Below are 18,076 nucleotides of genomic sequence, written 5' to 3' on the forward strand. Positions count from 1 at the left end.
TGATACCTGATCAATTCATAGCATAAATTTCGTCCTTATTAGTATTATAAATTCATACTAGTATTATATCAGGATTATAAATTCGAAAGTACCTCTATCTGTTGCGCTTTCATGACAGATTAGCTGAACCGATTTCGATTAAATTTGGAAAGGAGAAAGCTTGATACCTGAGGAATTCATAGCATAAATTTCGTCCTTATTAGTATTATAAATTCATACTAGTATTATATCAGGATTATAAATTCGAAAGTACCTCTATCTGTTGCGTTTTCATGACAGATTAGCTGAACCGATTTCGATGAAATTTGGAAAGGAGAAAGCTTGATACCTGAGGAATTCATAGCATAAATTTCGTCCTTATTAGTATTATAAATTCATACTAGTATTATATCAGGATTATAAATTCGAAAGTACCTCTATCTGTTGCGCTTTCATGACAGATTAGCTGAACCGATTTCAATGAAATTTGGAAAGGAGAAAGCTTGATACCTGAGGAATTCATAGCATAAATTTCGTCCTTACTAGTATTATAAACTCACACTAGTGTTATATCAGGGTTATAAATTCGAAACTACCTCTATCTGTTGCGCTTTCATGACAGATTAGCTGAACCGATTTCGATGAAATTTGGAAGGAGAAAGCTTGATACCTGAGGAATTCATAGCATAAATTTCGTCCTTATTAGTATTATAAATTCATACTAGTATTAAATCAGGATTATAAATTCTAATGTACTTCTATCTGTTGCGCCTTCATGACAGATTAGCTGAACCGATTTTGATGAAATTTGGAAAGGAGAAAGCTTGATACCTGAGGAATTCATAGCATAAATTTCGTCCTTATTAGTATTATAAATTCATACTAGTATTATATCAGGATTATAAATTCGAAAGTACCTCTATCTGTTGCGCTTTCATGACAGATTAGCTGAACCGATTTCGATGAAATTTGGAAAGGAGAAAGCTTGATACCTGAGGAATTCATAGCATAAATTTCGTCCTTATTAGTATTATAAATTCATACTAGTATTATATCAGGATTATAAATTCGAAAGTACCTCTACCTGTTGCGCTTTCATGACAGATTAGCTGAACCGATTTCGATGAAATTTGGAAAGGAGAAAGCTTGATACCTGAGGATTTCTAGCATAAATTTCGTCCTTACTAGTATTATAAATTCATACTAGTGATATATCAGGATTATAAATTCGAAAGTACCTCTATCTGTTGCGCTTTCATGACAGATTAGCTGAACCGATTTCGATGAATTTTGGAAAGGAGAAAGCTTGATACCTGAGGAATTCATAGCATAAATTTCGTCCTTATTAGTATTATAAATTCATACTAGTATTATAGCAGGGTTATAAATTCGAAAGTACCTCCATCTGTTGCGTTTTCATGACAGATTTGCTGAACCGATTTCGATGAAATTGGGAAAGGAGAAAGCTTGATACCTGAGGAATTCATAGCCTAAATTTCGTCCTTATTAGTATTATAAATTCATACTAGTATTATATCAGGATTATAAATTCGAAAGTACCTCTATCTGTTGCGGTTTCATGACAGATTAGCTGAACCGATTTCGATGAATTTTGGAAAGGAGGAAGCTTGATACCTGAGGAATTCATAGCACAAATTTCATCCTTATTAGTATTATAAATTCATAGTAGTATTATATCAGGGTTATAAATTCGAAAGTACCTCTATCTGTTGCGCTTTCATGACAGATTAGCTGAACCGATTTCGTTGAAATTTGGTAAGGAAAAGGCTTGATACCTGAGGAATTCATAGCATAGATTTCGTCCTTATTAGTATTATAAATTCATACTATTATTATATCAGGGTTATAAATTCGAAAGTACCTCCATCTGTTGCGTTTTCATGACAGATTAGCTGAACCGATTTCGATGAAATTTGGAAAGGAGAAAGCTTGATACCTGAGGAATTCATAGCATAAATTTCGTCCTTATTAGTATTATAAATTCATACTAGTATTATATCAGGATTATAAATTCGAAAGTACCTCTATCTGTTGCGCTTTCATGACAGATTAGCTGAACCGATTTCGATGAAATTTGGAAAGGAGAAAGCTTGATACCTGAGGAATTCATAGCATAAATTTCGTCTATATTAGTATTATAAATTCATGCTAGTATTATATCAGGATTATAAATTCGAAAGTAAATCTATCTGTTGGGTTTTCATGACAGATTAGCTGATCCGATTTCGATGAAATTTGGAAAGGAGAAAGCTTGACACCTGAGGCATTCATAGCATAAATTACGTCCTTATTAGTATTATAAATTCATACTGGTATTATATCAGGATTATAAATTCGAAAGTACCTCTATCTGTTGCGCTTACATGACAGATTAGCTGAACCGATTTCGATGAAATTTGGAAAGGAGAAAGCTTGATACCTGAGGAATTCATAGCATAAATTTCGTCCTTATTAGTATTATAATTCATACTAGTATTATATCAGGATTATAAATTCGAAAGTACCTCTATCTGTTGCGCTTTCATGACAGATTAGCTGAACCGATTTCGATGAAATTTGGAAAGGAGAATGCTTGATACCTGATCAATTCATAGCATAAATTTCGTCCTTATTAGTATTATAAATTCATACTAGTATTATATCAGGATTATAAATTCGAAAGTACCTCTATCTGTTGCGCTTTCATGACAGATTAGCTGAACCGATTTCGATTAAATTTGGAAAGGAGAAAGCTTGATACCTGAGGAATTCATAGCATAAATTTCGTCCTTATTAGTATTATAAATTCATACTAGTATTATATCAGGATTATAAATTCGAAAGTACCTCTATCTGTTGCGTTTTCATGACAGATTAGCTGAACCGATTTCGATGAAATTTGGAAAGGAGAAAGCTTGATACCTGAGGAATTCATAGCATAAATTTCGTCCTTATTAGTATTATAAATTCATACTAGTATTATATCAGGATTATAAATTCGAAAGTACCTCTATCTGTTGCGCTTTCATGACAGATTAGCTGAACCGATTTCAATGAAATTTGGAAAGGAGAAAGCTTGATACCTGAGGAATTCATAGCATAAATTTCGTCCTTACTAGTATTATAAATTCATACTAGTATTATATCAGGGTTATAAATTCGAAACTACCTCTATCTGTTGCGCTTTCATGACAGATTAGCTGAACCGATTTCGATGAAATTTGGAAGGAGAAAGCTTGATACCTGAGGAATTCATAGCATAAATTTCGTCCTTATTAGTATTATAAATTCATACTAGTATTAAATCAGGATTATAAATTCTAATGTACTTCTATCTGTTGCGCCTTCATGACAGATTAGCTGAACCGATTTTGATGAAATTTGGAAAGGAGAAAGCTTGATACCTGAGGAATTCATAGCATAAATTTCGTCCTTATTAGTATTATAAATTCATACTAGTATTATATCAGGATTATAAATTCGAAAGTACCTCTATCTGTTGCGCTTTCATGACAGATTAGCTGAACCGATTTCGATGAAATTTGGAAAGGAGAAAGCTTGATACCTGAGGAATTCATAGCATAAATTTCGTCCTTATTAGTATTATAAATTCATACTAGTATTATATCAGGATTATAAATTCGAAAGTACCTCTACCTGTTGCGCTTTCATGACAGATTAGCTGAACCGATTTCGATGAAATTTGGAAAGGAGAAAGCTTGATACCTGAGGATTTCTAGCATAAATTTCGTCCTTACTAGTATTATAAATTCATACTAGTGATATATCAGGATTATAAATTCGAAAGTACCTCTATCTGTTGCGCTTTCATGACAGATTAGCTGAACCGATTTCGATGAATTTTGGAAAGGAGAAAGCTTGATACCTGAGGAATTCATAGCATAAATTTCGTCCTTATTAGTATTATAAATTCATACTAGTATTATAGCAGGGTTATAAATTCGAAAGTACCTCCATCTGTTGCGTTTTCATGACAGATTTGCTGAACCGATTTCGATGAAATTGGGAAAGGAGAAAGCTTGATACCTGAGGAATTCATAGCCTAAATTTCGTCCTTATTAGTATTATAAATTCATACTAGTATTATATCAGGATTATAAATTCGAAAGTACCTTAATCTGTTGCGCTTTCGTGACAGATTAGCAGAACCGATTTCGATGAAATTTGGAAAGGAGAAAGCTTGATACCTGAGGAATTCATAGCATAAATTTCGTCCTTATTAGTATTATAAATTCATACTAGTATTATATCAGGATTATAAATTCGAAAGTACCTCTATCTGTTGGGTTTTCATGACAGAATAGCTGATTCGATTTCAATGAAATTTGGAAAGGAGAAAGCTTGATACCTGAGGTATTCGTAGCATAAATTACGTCCTTATTAGTATTATAAATTCTTACTGGTATTATATCAGGATTATAAATTCGAAAGTACCTCTATCTGTTGCGCTTTCATGACAGATTAGCTGAACCGATTTCAATGAAATTTGGAAAGGAGCAAGCTTGATACCTGAGGAATTCATAGCATAAATTTCGTCCTTATTAGTATTATAATTCATACTAGTATTATATCAGGATTATAAATTCGAAAGTACCTCTATCTGTTCCCCTTTCATGACAGATTAGCTGAACCGATTTCGATGAATTTTGGAAAGGAGAAAGCTTGATACCTGAGGAATTCATAGCATAAATTTCGTCCATATTAGTATTATAAATTCATACTAGTATTATATCAGGATTATAAATTCGAAAGTACCTCTATCTGTTGCGCTTTCATGACAGATTAGCTGAACCGATTTCGATGAAATTTGGAAAGGAGGAAGCTTGATACCTGAGGAATTCATAGCATAAATTTCGTCCTTATTAGTACTATAAATTCATACTAGTATTATATCAGGATTATAAATTCGAAAGTACCTCTATCTGTTGCGCTTTCATGACAGATTAGCTGAACCGATGTCGATGAAATTTGGAAAGGAGAAAGCCTGATACGTGAGGAATTCATAGCATAAATTTCGTCCTTATTAGTATTATAAATTCATACTAGTATTATATCAGGATTATAAATTCGAAAGTACCTCTATCTGTTGCGTTTTCATGACAGATTAGCTGAACCGATTTCGATGAAATTTGGTAAGGAAAAGGCTTGATACCTGAGGAATTCATAGCATAGATTTCGTCCTTATTAGTATTATAAATTCATACTAGTATTATATCAGGGTTATAAATTCGAAAGTACCCCTATCTGTTGCATTTTCATGACAGATTAGCTGAACCGTTTTCGATGAAATTTGGAAAGGAGAAAGCTTGATACCTGAGGAATTCATAGCATAAATTTCGTCCTTATTAGTATTATAAATTCATACTAGTATTATATCAGGATTATAAATTCGAAAGTACCTCTATCTGTTGCGCTTTCATGACAGATTAGCTGAACCGATTTCGATGAAAATTGGAAAGTAGAAAACTTGATACCTGAGGAATTCATAGCATAAATGTCGTCCTTATTAGTGTTATAAGTTCATACTAGTATTATATCAGGATTATAAATTCGAAAGTACCTCTATCTGTTGCGCTTTCATGACAGATTAGCTGAACCGATTTCGATGAAATTTGGAAAGGAGAAAGCTTGATACCTGAGGAATTCATAGCATAAATTTCGTCCTTATTAGTATTATAAATTCATGCTAGTTTTATATCAGGATTATAAATTCGAAAGTAAATCTATTTGTTGGGTTTTCATGACAGATTAGCTGATCCGATTTCGATGAAATTTGGAAAGGAGAAAGCTTGACACCTGAGGCATTCATAGCATAAATTACGTCCTTATTAGTATTATAAATTCATACTGGTATTATATCAGGACTATAAATTCGAAAGTACCTCTATCTGTTGCGCTTTCATGACAGATTAGCTGAACCGATTACGATGAAATTTGGAAAGGAGAAAGCTTGATACCTGAGGAATTCATAGCATAAATTTCGTCCTTATTAGTATTATAATTCATACTAGTATTTTATCAGGATTATAAATTCGAAAGTACCTCTATCTGTTGCGCTTTCATGACAGATTAGCTGAACCGATTTCGATGAAATTTGGAAAGGAGAATGCTTGATACCTGAGGAATTCATAGCATAAATTTCGTCCTTATTAGTATTATAAATTCATACTAGTATTATATCAGGATTATAAATTCGAAAGTACCTCTATCTGTTGCGCTTTCATGACAGATTAGCTGAACCGATTTCGATTAAATTTGGAAAGGAGAAAGCTTGATACCTGAGGAATTCATAGCATAAATTTCGTCCTTATTAGTATTATAAATTCATACTAGTATTATATCAGGATTATAAATTCGAAAGTACCTCTATCTGTTGCGTTTTCATGACAGATTAGCTGAACCGATTTAAATGGAAATTGTAAAGGAGAAAGCTTGATACCTGAGGAATTCATAGCATAAATTTCGTCCTTATTAGTATTATAAATTCATACTAGTATTAAATCAGGATTATAAATTCTAAAGTACCTCTATCTGTTGCGCCTTCATGACAGGTTAGCTGAACCGATTTTGATGAAATTTGGAAAGGAGAAAGCTTGATACCTGAGGAATTCATAGCATAAATTTCGTCCTAATTAGTATTATAAATTTATACTAGTATTATATCAGGATTATAAATTCGAAAGTACCTCTATCTGTTGCGCTTTCATGACAGATTAGCTGAACCGATTTCGATGAAATTTGGATAGGAGAAAGCTTGATACCTGAGGAATTCATAGCATAAATTTCGTCCTTATTAGTATTATAAATTCATACTAGTATTATATCAGGATTATAAATTCGAAAGTACCTCTACCTGTTGCGCTTTCGTGACAGATTAGCTGAACCGATTTCGATGAAATTTGGAAAGGAGAAAGCTTGATACCTGAGGAATTCATAGCATAAATTTCGTCCTTATTAGTAGTATAAATTCATACTAGTATTATATCAGGATTATAAATTCGAAAGTACTTCTATCTGTTGCGTTTTCATGACAGATTAGCTGAACCGATTTCGATGAAATTTGGAAAGGAGAAAGCTTGATACCTGAGGAATTCATAGCATAAATTTCGTCCTTATTAGTATTATAAATTCATACTAGTATTAAATCAGAATTATAAATTCGAAAGTACCTCTATCTGTTGCTTTATTATGACAGATTAGCTGAACCGATTTCGATGAAATTTGGAAAGAAGAAAGCTTGATACCTGAGAAATTCATAGCATAAATTTCGTCCTTATTAGTATTATAAATTCATACTAGTATTATATCAGGATTACAAATTCGAAAGTACCTCTACCTGTTGCGCTTTCATGACAGGTTAGCTGAACCGATTTCGAAGAAATTTGGAAAGGAGAAAGCTTGATACCTGAGGAATTCATAGCATAAATTTCGTCCTTATTAGTATTATAAATTCATACTAGTATTATATCAGGATTATAAATTCGAAAGTACCCCTATCTGTTGTGCCTTCATGACAGATTAGCTGTACCGATTTCGATGAAATTTGCAAAGGAGAAAGCTTGATACCTGAGGAATTCATAGCATAAATTTCGTCCTTATTAGTATTATAAATTCATACTAGTATTATATCAGGATTATAAATTCGAAAGTACCTCTATCTGTTGCGCTTTCATGACAGATTAGCTGAACCTATTTCGATGAAATTTCGAAAGGAGAAAGTTTGATACCTGAGGTATTCATAGCATAAATTTCGTCCTTATTAGTATTATATACTCATACTAGTATTATATCAGGATTATAAATTCGAAAGTACCCCTATCTGTGGCGCTTTCATGACAGATTAGCTGAACCGATTTCGATTAAATTTGGAAGGGAGAAAGCTTGATACCTGATGAATACATAGCATAAATTTCGTCCTTATTAGTTTTATAATTCATACTAGTATTATATCAGGATTATAAATTCGAAAGTACCTCTATCTGTTGTGCTTTCATGACAGATTAGCTGAACCGATTTCGATGAAATTTGGAAAGGAGAAAGCTTGATACCTGAGGAATTCATAGCATAAATTTCGTCCTTATTAGTATTATAAATTCATACTAGTATTATATCAGGATTATAAATTCGAAAGTACCTCTATCTGTTGCGCTTTCATGACAGATTAGCAGTACCGATTTCGATGAAATTTGCAAAGGAGAAAGCTTGATACCTTAGGAATTCATAGCATAAATTTCGTCCTTATTAGTATTATAAATTCATACTAGTATTATATCAGGATTATAAATTCGAAAGTATCTCTATCTGTTGCGCTTTCATGACAGATTAGCTGAACCGATTTCGATGAAATTTGGATAGGAGAAAGTTTGATACCTGAGGAATTCATAGCATAAATTTCGTCCTTATTAGTATTATAAACTCATACTAGTATTATATCAGGATTATAAATTCGAAAGTACCTCTATCTGTTGCGCTTTCTGACAGATTAGCTGAACCGATTTCGATGAAGTTTGGAAAGGAGAAAGCTTGATACCTGAGGAATTCATAGCATAAATTTCGTCCTTATTAGTATTATAATTCATACTAGTTTTATATCAGGATTATAAATTCGAAAGTACCTCTATCTGTTGCGCATTCATGACAGATTAGCAGTACCGATTTCGATGAAATTTGCAAAGGAGAAAGCTTGATACCTGAGGAATTCATAGCATAAATTTCGTCCTTATTAGTATTATAAACTCATACTAGTATTATATCAGGATTATAAATTCGAAAGTACCTCTATCTGTTGCGCTTTCATGACAGATTAGCTGAACCGATTTCGATGAAATTTGGAAAGGAGAAAGCTTGATACCTGAGGAATTCATTGCATAAATTTCGTCCTTATTAGTATTACAAATTCATACTAGTATTATATCAGGATTATAAATTCGAAAGTACCTCTACCTGTTGCGCTTTCATGACCAATTAGCTGAACCGATTTCGATGAAATTTGGAAAGGAGAAAGCTTGATACCTGAGGAATTCATTGCATAAATTTCGTCCTTACTAGTATTATAAATTCATACTAGTATTATATCAGGATTATAAATTCGAAAGTACCTCTACCTGTTGCGCTTTCATGACCAATTAGCTGAACCGATTTCGATGAAATTTGGAAAGGAGAAAGCTTGATACCTGAGGAATTCTAGCATAAATATCGTCCTTACTAGTATTATAAATTCATACTAGTGATATATCAGGATTATAAATTCGAAAGTACCTCTATCTGTTGCGGTTTCATGACAGATTAGCTGAACCGATTTCGATGAATTTTGGAAAGGAGGAAGCTTGATACCTGAGGAATTCATAGCACAAATTTCATCCTTATTAGTATTATAAATTCATAGTAGTATTATATCAGGGTTATAAATTCGAAAGTACCTCTATCTGTTGCGCTTTCATGACAGATTAGCTGAACCGATTTCGTTGAAATTTGGTAAGGAAAAGGCTTGATACCTGAGGAATTCATAGCATAGATTTCGTCCTTATTAGTATTATAAATTCATACTAGTATTATATCAGGGTTATAAATTCGAAAGTACCTCCATCTGTTGCGTTTTCATGACAGATTAGCTGAACCGATTTCGATGAAATTTGGAAAGGAGAAAGCTTGATACCTGAGGAATTCATAGCATAAATTTCGTCCTTATTAGTATTATAAATTCATACTACTATTATATCAGGATTATAAATTCGAAAGTACCTCTATCTGTTGCGCTTTCATGACAGATTAGCTGAACCGATTTCGATGAAATTTGGAAAGGAGAAAGCTTGATACCTGAGGAATTCATAGCATAAATTTCGTCCTTATTAGTATTATAAATTCATGCTAGTATTATATCAGGATTATAAATTCGAAAGTAAATCTATCTGTTGGGTTTTCATGACAGATTAGCTGATCCGATTTCGATGAAATTTGGAAAGGAGAAAGCTTGACACCTGAGGCATTCATAGCATAAATTACGTCCTTATTAGTATTATAAATTCATACTGGTATTATATCAGGATTATAAATTCGGAAGTACCTCTATCTGTTGCGCTTACATGACAGATTAGCTGAACCGATTTCGATGAAATTTGGAAAGGAGAAAGCTTGATACCTGAGGAATTCATAGCATAAATTTCGTCCTTATTAGTATTATAATTCATACTAGTATTATATCAGGATTATAAATTCGAAAGTACCTCTATCTGTTGCGCTTTCATGACAGATTAGCTGAACCGATTTCGATGAAATTTGGAAAGGAGAATGCTTGATACCTGATCAATTCATAGCATAAATTTCGTCCTTATTAGTATTATAAATTCATACTAGTATTATATCAGGATTATAAATTCGAAAGTACCTCTATCTGTTGCCCTTTCATGACAGATTAGCTGAACCGATTTCGATTAAATTTGGAAAGGAGAAAGCTTGATACCTGAGGAATTCATAGCATAAATTTCGTCCTTATTAGTATTATAAATTCATACTAGTATTATATCAGGATTATAAATTCGAAAGTACCTCTATCTGTTGCGTTTTCATGACAGATTAGCTGAACCGATTTCGATGAAATTTGGAAAGGAGAAAGCTTGATACCTGAGGAATTCATAGCATAAATTTCGTCCTTATTAGTATTATAAATTCATACTAGTATTATATCAGGATTATAAATTCGAAAGTACCTCTATCTGTTGCGCTTTCATGACAGATTAGCTGAACCGATTTCAATGAAATTTGGAAAGGAGAAAGCTTGATACCTGAGGAATTCATAGCATAAATTTCGTCCTTACTAGTATTATAAATTCATACTAGTATTATATCAGGGTTATAAATTCGAAACTACCTCTATCTGTTGCGCTTTCATGACAGATTAGCTGAACCGATTTCGATGAAATTTGGAAGGAGAAAGCTTGATACCTGAGGAATTCATAGCATAAATTTCGTCCTTATTAGTATTATAAATTCATACTAGTATTGAATCAGGATTATAAATTCTAATGTACTTCTATCTGTTGCGCCTTCATGACAGATTAGCTGAACCGATTTTGATGAAATTTGGAAAGGAGAAAGCTTGATACCTGAGGAATTCATAGCATAAATTTCGTCCTTATTAGTATTATAAATTCATACTAGTATTATATCAGGATTATAGATTCGAAAGTACCTCTATCTGTTGCGCTTTCATGACAGATTAGCTGAACCGATTTCGATGAAATTTGGAAAGGAGAAAGCTTGATACCTGAGGAATTCATAGCATAAATTTCGTCCTTATTAGTATTATAAATTCATACTAGTATTATATCAGGATTATAAATTCGAAAGTACCTCTACCTGTTGCGCTTTCATGACAGATTAGCTGAACCGATTTCGATGAAATTTGGAAAGGAGAAAGCTTGATACCTGAGGATTTCTAGCATAAATTTCGTCCTTACTAGTATTATAAATTCATACTAGTGATATATCAGGATTATAAATTCGAAAGTACCTCTATCTGTTGCGCTTTCATGACAGATTAGCTGAACCGATTTCGATGAATTTTGGAAAGGAGAAAGCTTGATACCTGAGGAATTCATAGCATAAATTTCGTCCTTATTAGTATTATAAATTCATACTAGTATTATAGCAGGGTTATAAATTCGAAAGTACCTCCATCTGTTGCGTTTTCATGACAGATTTGCTGAACCGATTTCGATGAAATTGGGAAAGGAGAAAGCTTGATACCTGAGGAATTCATAGCCTAAATTTCGTCCTTATTAGTATTATAAATTCATACTAGTATTATATCAGGATTATAAATTCGAAAGTACCTCTATCTGTTGCGCTTTCATGACAGATTAGCAGAACCGATTTCGATGAAATTTGGAAAGGAGAAAGCTTGATACCTGAGGAATTCATAGCATAAATTTCGTCCTTATTAGTATTATAAATTCATACTAGTATTATATCAGGATTATAAATTCGAAAGTACCTCTATCTGTTGGGTTTTCATGACAGAATAGCTGATTCGATTTCAATGAAATTTGGAAAGGAGAAAGCTTGATACCTGAGGTATTCGTAGCATAAATTACGTCCTTATTAGTATTATAAATTCTTACTGGTATTATATCAGGATTATAAATTCGAAAGTACCTCTATCTGTTGCGCTTTCATGACAGATTAGCTGAACCGATTTCAATGAAATTTGGAAAGGAGCAAGCTTGATACCTGAGGAATTCATAGCATAAATTTCGTCCTTATTAGTATTATAATTCATACTAGTATTATATCAGGATTATAAATTCGAAAGTACCTCTATCTGTTCCCCTTTCATGACAGATTAGCTGAACCGATTTCGATGAATTTTGGAAAGGAGAAAGCTTGATACCTGAGGAATTCATAGCATAAATTTCGTCCATATTAGTATTATAAATTCATACTAGTATTATATCAGGATTATAAATTCGAAAGTACCTCTATCTGTTGCGCTTTCATGACAGATTAGCTGAACCGATTTCGATGAAATTTGGAAAGGAGGAAGCTTGATACCTGAGGAATTCATAGCATAAATTTCGTCCTTATTAGTATTATAAATTCATACTAGTATTATATCAGGATTATAAATTCGAAAGTACCTCTATCTGTTGCGCTTTCATGACAGATTAGCTGAACCGATGTCGATGAAATTTGGAAAGGAGAAAGCCTGATACGTGAGGAATTCATAGCATAAATTTCGTCCTTATTAGTATTATAAATTCATACTAGTATTATATCAGGATTATAAATTCGAAAGTACCTCTATCTGTTGCGTTTTCATGACAGATTAGCTGAACCGATTTCGATGAAATTTGGTAAGGAAAAGGCTTGATACCTGAGGAATTCATAGCATAGATTTCGTCCTTATTAGTATTATAAATTCATACTAGTATTATATCAGGGTTATAAATTCGAAAGTACCCCTATCTGTTGCGTTTTCATGACAGATTAGCTGAACCGTTTTCGATGAAATTTGGAAAGGAGAAAGCTTGATACCTGAGGAATTCATAGCATAAATTTCGTCCTTATTAGTATTATAAATTCATACTAGTATTATATCAGGATTATAAATTCGAAAGTACCTCTATCTGTTGCGCTTTCATGACAGATTAGCTGAACCGATTTCGATGAAAATTGGAAAGTAGAAAACTTGATACCTGAGGAATTCATAGCATAAATGTCGTCCTTATTAGTGTTATAAGTTCATACTAGTATTATATCAGGATTATAAATTCGAAAGTACCTCTATCTGTTGCGCTTTCATGACAGATTAGCTGAACCGATTTCGATGAAATTTGGAAAGGAGAAAGCTTGATACCTGAGGAATTCATAGCATAAATTTCGTCCTTATTAGTATTATAAATTCATGCTAGTTTTATATCAGGATTATAAATTCGAAAGTAAATCTATTTGTTGGGTTTTCATGACAGATTAGCTGATCCGATTTCGATGAAATTTGGAAAGGAGAAAGCTTGACACCTGAGGCATTCATAGCATAAATTACGTCCTTATTAGTATTATAAATTCATACTGGTATTATATCAGGACTATAAATTCGAAAGTACCTCTATCTGTTGCGCTTTCATGACAGATTAGCTGAACCGATTTCGATGAAATTTGGAAAGGAGAAAGCTTGATACCTGAGGAATTCATAGCATAAATTTCGTCCTTATTAGTATTATAATACATACTAGTATTATATCAGGATTATAAATTCGAAAGTACCTCTATCTGTTGCGCTTTCATGACAGATTAGCTGAACCGATTTCGATGAAATTTGGAAAGGAGAATGCTTGATACCTGAGGAATTCATAGCATAAATTTCGTCCTTATTAGTATTATAAATTCATACTAGTATTATATCAGGATTATAAATTCGAAAGTACCTCTATCTGTTGCGCTTTCATGACAGATTAGCTGAACCGATTTCGATTAAATTTGGAAAGGAGAAAGCTTGATACCTGAGGAATTCATAGCATAAATTTCGTCCTTATTAGTATTATAAATTCATACTAGTATTATATCAGGATTATAAATTCGAAAGTACCTCTATCTGTTGCGTTTTCATGACAGATTAGCTGAACCGATTTAAATGAAAATTGTAAAGGAGAAAGCTTGATACCTGAGGAATTCATAGCATAAATTTCGTCCTTATTAGTATTATAAATTCATACTAGTATTATATCAGGATTATAAATTCGAAAGTAGCTCTATCTGTTGCGCTATCATGACAGATTAGCTGAACCGATTTCGATGAAATTTGGAAAGGATAAAGCTTGATACCTGAGGAATTCACAGCATAAATTTCGTCCTTATTAGTATTATAAATTCATACTAGTATTATATCAGGATTATAAATTCGAAAGTACCTCTATCTGTTGCGCTTTCATGACAGATTAGCTGAACCGCTTTCGATGAAATTTGGAAAGGAGAAAGCTTGATACCTGAGGAATTCATAGCATAAATTTCGTCCTTATTAGTATTATAAATTCATACTAGTATTATATCAGGATTATAAATTCGAAAGTACCTCTACCTGTTGCGCTTTCATGACAGAATAGCTGAACCGATTTCGATGAAATATGGAAAGGAGAAAGCTTGATACCTGAGGAGTTCATAGCATAAATTTCGTACTTATTAGTATTATAAATTCATACTAGTATTATATCAGGATTATAAATTCGAAAGTACCTCTATCTGTTGCGCTTTCATGACAGATTAGCTGAACCGATTTCAATGAAATTTGGAAAGGAGAAAGCTTGATACCTGAGGAATTCATAGCATAAATTTCGTCCTTACTAGTATTATAAATTCATACTAGTATTATATCAGGGTTATAAATTCGAAACTACCTCTATCTGTTGCGCTTTCATGACAGATTAGCTGAACCGATTTCGATGAAATTTGGAAGGAGAAAGCTTGATACCTGTGGATTTCATAGCATAAATTTCGTCCTTATTAGTATTATAAATTCATACTAGTATTAAATCAGGATTATAAATTCTAAAGTACCTCTATCTGTTGCGCCTTCATGACAGGTTAGCTGAACCGATTTTGATGAAATTTGGAAAGGAGAAAGCTTGATACCTGAGGAATTCATAGCATAAATTTCGTCCTAATTAGTATTATAAATTTATACTAGTATTATATCAGGATTATAAATTCGAAAGTACCTCTATCTGTTGCGCTTTCATGACAGATTAGCTGAACCGATTTCGATGAAATTTGGATAGGAGAAAGCTTGATACCTGAGGAATTCATAGCATAAATTTCGTCCTTATTAGTATTATAAATTCATACTAGTATTATATCAGGATTATAAATTCGAAAGTACCTCTACCTGTTGCGCTTTCGTGACAGATTAGCTGAACCGATTTCGATGAAATTTGGAAAGGAGAAAGCTTGATACCTGAGGATTTCTAGCATAAATTTCGTCCTTACTAGTATTATAAATTCATGCTAGTGATATATCAGGATTATAAATTCGAAAGTACCTCTATCTGTTGCGCTTTCATGACAGATTAGCTGAACCGATTTCGATGAATTTTGGAAAGGAGAAAGCTTGATACCTGAGGAATTCATAGCATAAATTTCGTCCTTATTAGTATTATAAATTCATACTAGTATTATATCAGGGTTATAAATTCGAAAGTACCTCCATCTGTTGCGTTTTCATGACAGATTAGCTGAACCGATTTCGATGAAATTTGGAAAGGAGAAAGCTTGATACCTGAGGAATTCATAGCATAAATTTCGTCCTTATTAGTATTATAAATTCATACTAGTATTATATCAGGATTATAAATTCGAAAGTACCTCTATCTGTTGCGCTTTCATGACAGATTAGCAGAACCGATTTCGATGAAATTTGGAAAGGAGAAAGCTTGATACCTGAGGAATTCATAGCATAAATTTCGTCCTTATTAGTATTATAAATTCATACTAGTTTTATATCAGGATTATAAATTCGAAAGTACCTCTATCTGTTGGGTTTTCATGACAGATTAGCTGATCCGATTTCAATGAAATTTGGAAAGGAGAAAGCTTGATACCTGAGGTATTCGTAGCATAAATTACGTCCTTATTAGTATTATAAATTCATACTGGTATTATATCAGGATTATAAATTCGAAAGTACCTCTATCTGTTGCGCTTTCATGACAGATTAGCTGAACCGATTTCGATGAAATTTGGAAAGGAGAAAGCTTGATACCTGAGGAATTCATAGCATAAATTTCGTCCTTATTAGTATTATAATTCATACTAGTATTATATCAGCATTATAAATTCGAAAGTACCTCTATCTGTTCCGCTTTCATGACAGATTAGCTGAACCGATTTCGATGAATTTTGGAAAGGAGAAAGCTTGATACCTGAGGAATTCATAGCATAAATTTCGTCCTTATTAGTATTATAAATTCATACTAGTATTATATCAGGATTATAAATTCGAAAGTACCTCTATCTGTTGCGCTTTCATGACAGATTAGCTGGACCGATTTCGATGAAATTTGGAAAGGAGGAAGCTTGATACCTGAGGAATTTATAGCATAAATTTCGTCCTTATTAGTATTATAAATTCATACTAGTATTATATCAGGATTATAAATTCGAAAGTACCTCTATCTGTTGCGCTTTCATGACAGATTAGCTGAACCGATGTCGATGAAATTTGGAAAGGAGAAAGCCTGATACGTGAGGAATTCATAGCATAAATTTCGTCCTTATTAGTATTATAAATTCATACTAGTATTATATCAGGATTATAAATCCGAAAGTACCTCTATCTGTTGCGCTTTCATGACAGATTATGTGAACCGATTTCGATGAAATTTGGAAAGGATAAAGCTTGATACCTGAGGAATTCATAGCATAAATTTCGTCCTTATTAGTATTATAAATTCATACTAGTATTATATCAGGATTTTAAATTCGAAAGTACCTCTATCTGTTGCGCTTTCATGACAGATTAGCTGAACCGATTTCGATGAAATTTAGAAAGGAGAAAGCTTGATACCTGAGGAATTCATAGCATAAATTTCGTCCTTATTAGTATTATAAATTCATACTAGTATTATATCAGGATTATAAATTCGAAAGTACCTCTATCAGTTGCGCTTTCATGACAGATTAGCTGAACCGATTTCGATGAAATTTGGAAAGGAGAAAGCTTGATACCTGAGGAATTCATAGCATAAATTTCGTCCTAATTAGTATTATAAATTCATACTAGTATTATATCAGGATTATAAATTCGAAAGTACCTCTACCTGTTGCGCTTTCATGACAGATTAGCTGATCCGATTTCGAGGAAATTTGGAGACGAGAAAGCTTGATAACTGAGGAAGAAGATAGCCTCTTTTAACTGTGTATTACAACATACTTATTGATCTGAAGAATATTACGCGAATTAGGTTCAAATGGTTCAAATGGCTCTTAGCACTATTGGACTTAACTGCTGTGGTCATCAGTCCCCTAGAACTTAGAACTACTTAAACCTAACTAACCTTAGGACATCACACACATCCATGCCCGAGGCAGGATTCGAACCTGCGGCCGTAGCGGTCGCGCGGTACCAGACTGAAGCACCTAGAACCGCTCGGCCACTCCGGCCGGCGCGAATTAGGTAAAAATATTTATTTTTTCAAAACTTTATTTATTCTGTGAGTTTTGATTTTTATCACATAAGTGAAAAATTCTTTTATTGGTTAATATATGCTAATTAATATATGCTACATTGTAAGATTCAGAGTAATTAATAAATGCTAATATAATCTTTGATGTGTTTAATCCATACTTCCGCACTATCTGATGCATATACGTTGAATTCTGTATAGCTACTTGAACAGCAAGATGTATACAGTGTGTTTCCGTAAGTGCGTGCAAAAATTGAACAGGACATAGAAGATGCTCCACTGAATATTTTGGGGTAGGGAACCCGGGGTCGCAGAAGCCAGCTTAGGGAGATAGTAGGAATAAAATTATATTACTGTGTACTTTTTTATTTGCATTATTTCCACTTAATTGCAAACACCATCAC

The sequence above is a fragment of the Schistocerca americana genome, chromosome 10, assembly GCF_021461395.2.
Source record: "Schistocerca americana isolate TAMUIC-IGC-003095 chromosome 10, iqSchAmer2.1, whole genome shotgun sequence".
NCBI lineage: Eukaryota > Metazoa > Arthropoda > Insecta > Orthoptera > Acrididae > Schistocerca > Schistocerca americana.